At 36.6% G+C, this 2,500-nt stretch overlaps 1 protein-coding gene across 3 annotated transcripts in view; it reads left to right on the plus strand.

Moving 5' to 3' along the window:
• Positions 1-2,500, plus strand: part of LOC143288429 (sulfotransferase 1B1-like) — a 15,636-nt gene that overhangs the window by 941 nt on the left and 12,195 nt on the right. Inside the window, exon 1 of one of the 3 annotated variants that reach the window (XM_076596906.1) lies at positions 224-246. The exons of the other annotated variants lie outside the window; for them this stretch is intronic. The gene's annotated coding sequence lies outside the window, so the exon portion shown is untranslated. Of the gene's footprint in view, positions 1-223; positions 247-2,500 lie in introns of those variants that run through there. 3 annotated transcript variants of the gene reach the window in all.

The raw sequence follows: 2,500 nt of genomic DNA on the forward strand, positions 1-2,500 counted from the left end.
GAGAGAGAGAGTGCGTGTGTGTGTGTGTCACGGTGTTTCTATGACTGTGTCTGTGCCAAGAAGTGAAGGTGGTGTTGTTTTTTCAGACCTGTGGGCAAGGTTGCAAGAGCTATGTTAGTAGCGGCGAACTTTGTTTAGCGTTTATTTGTATTTGTATTTCTTTTTATCTGACAACAGATTTCTCTCTTTGAAATTCGGGCTGCTCTCCCCAGCGAGAGCGCGTCGCTAGCTCTTTGTGTAAACAAAGTGAGTCTGTGTTTTAAAAATTAACCCGGTGTTTGGTTGTCTGTGTGTGTGTGTGTGTGTGTGTGTGTGTGTGTGTGTGTCCGTGGTAAACTTTAACATTGACATTTTCTCTGCAAATACTTTGTCAGTTGACACCAAATTAGGCATAAAAATAGGAAAAAATTCAGTTCTTTCCAGTCATCATGTTTAAAACAATATTGCACCTCTGGGATGGGCACAAAAAAATTAAAAAAGAAGCCAAATTATATGCAAACTGCATTTACTGTTATGTTTTTTTATTCTCTAAACTTGGCACTTTGATCTGATATTCTGACACAACAACAAGAGCAGTCATTATTATCATTTTTTGTTCAAACTGGAACTTCTTTTGCTAAGCATGGAAGTTATATTTATTTTGCAAACGTTTTGGTGCAGATAGTAAAATAGGGAAATTAATCTGTAATTAATGCTAGGGGACTTAATTTGCTTTAAACTGATCTTTCTCTTCTTAAACATTACATTTTGAAATTATACTCAGTACATAAAAAGCTTGTGTGTTTTACTCTCAGTGTACAGGGCTCTCACTATGTTGATTCGCCCAAGTGGTCTTTTTCGGAAAATACTAAAATCAATACGAGTGGACTTTATAGATCTATTGGCTGAGCCCTGAAGGTCATGGGAAAAAATCAATTGCGTACACATATTTATACACATTCAAAGCGCGTGCTCATATTCTTCGCGAATGCGAACGACGCCATTTTGTTTCAAGTTGTTGACCTGCCCGTTTAATCCTATATTCAATCGACAATACACGATAACATGTGATGGAAAGTTGGAGAAGGAGACCGTTAAATATTTATTCAGAGAAAGATTTGTGAACGCCTCATCACTTACTGGATTATGCCCCAAACTGCCATAAAAATGTCCACAGAATCAGTCGGAATTCACAGTTAAAAATAATAAACAATGTGAGTTAATACCCTTGAATTGATGAAACGTAAAAATTTCCAGTCTTGACTTTTCTCAAAATGAAGTCCTTTTCACTTCATAAGACGTTTAGAAGTACTTGTACTTGGCTCTACGTGTTATTAGTTTAACAAAATACTCAATTTTCATATCAACTTTAAAACTATAAAACTAGAATGAACATAAAAGAGAAATTGAATCGACCGTGTCAAAGGGGTGTAACTAACTGAAACTTGTACATCTATCTAGATCCAGAGAAAACGGCTAGATGTTGCAGTGTGATTGCGGCGATAGCCACGTCTCCTTTACCGCGGACTTAAAAGAATTTTTAATTGCCCCTAAAGATTTTTTGACTGCCGAAGATACACCAGAATAATATGATTTAAACAGCATTTTCACTGCGAATTCCGCAGTTTAAATATTATATTTTTGAACGTCAGTTAAGGAGCCATGATAGTGTAATGGGTAAGACAGTTTCTTCTCACACGAACACGCGGAGTTCGAATCTGCCGTTAGGACTTTTTCTTGTAACCCGAAGCTTTATAATAACAAATATAGAACACATTTTAACGATTAGATTTTTTTTTTGATTTTTTTTTTTTAAAGTGTATCACAAGTGTGTCTTGAAGGCCTTGCCTCTCTTCTTTTTAAGTATTTTTGCCTGCGGGCAGTTTTATTGTTTTTCGTGACGCAGTGCTCCTTCGATCGTTCAGGCAACCCGACCCAGTAAAATGATTCTCCCTTCCCTGGGCACGTGTTATTTGTTGGGAAGATTTCTTTCTTTCATACCTTCCCCCCTTCCACCACACAAACTGACTTCTTGTGTGCTTTGTGTTTTGTAAAGCATCTCGAGAGGTTTGAAAGTGCTATTGAAATTCTTCTTCTTCTACTTCTTCTTCGTATTATTATTATTATTATTATTATCATTATCATTTGCGGTACAAATGTTTTGGAAAAAAAAAATCGGTGCCTCACCATAAGGAACTGACGTTGAAGCTAGAGAACAGAGCCCGTGACATAATAAGTCCATTCACATTTCCCTGCTTTGCAACTTTTATTGATTTAATCGATTTTTTTTTTTTAACATTATAGTTATTATTTATATATTTGTGTAAGCTTATCTATTATTTATTCACCTTTTTTCTTTTTCTTTTTCTCTTTTTTCCTCAAGGCCTGACTAAGCGCGTTGGGTTACGCTGCTGGTCAGGCATCTGCTTGGCAGATGTGGTGTAGCGTATATGGATATGTCCGAACGCAGTGACGCCTCCTTGAGCTACTGAAACTGAAACTAATCGAGAATCTATTAACA

The sequence above is a fragment of the Babylonia areolata genome, chromosome 12 (assembly GCF_041734735.1).
Source record: "Babylonia areolata isolate BAREFJ2019XMU chromosome 12, ASM4173473v1, whole genome shotgun sequence".
Taxonomy (NCBI): domain Eukaryota; kingdom Metazoa; phylum Mollusca; class Gastropoda; order Neogastropoda; family Buccinidae; genus Babylonia; species Babylonia areolata.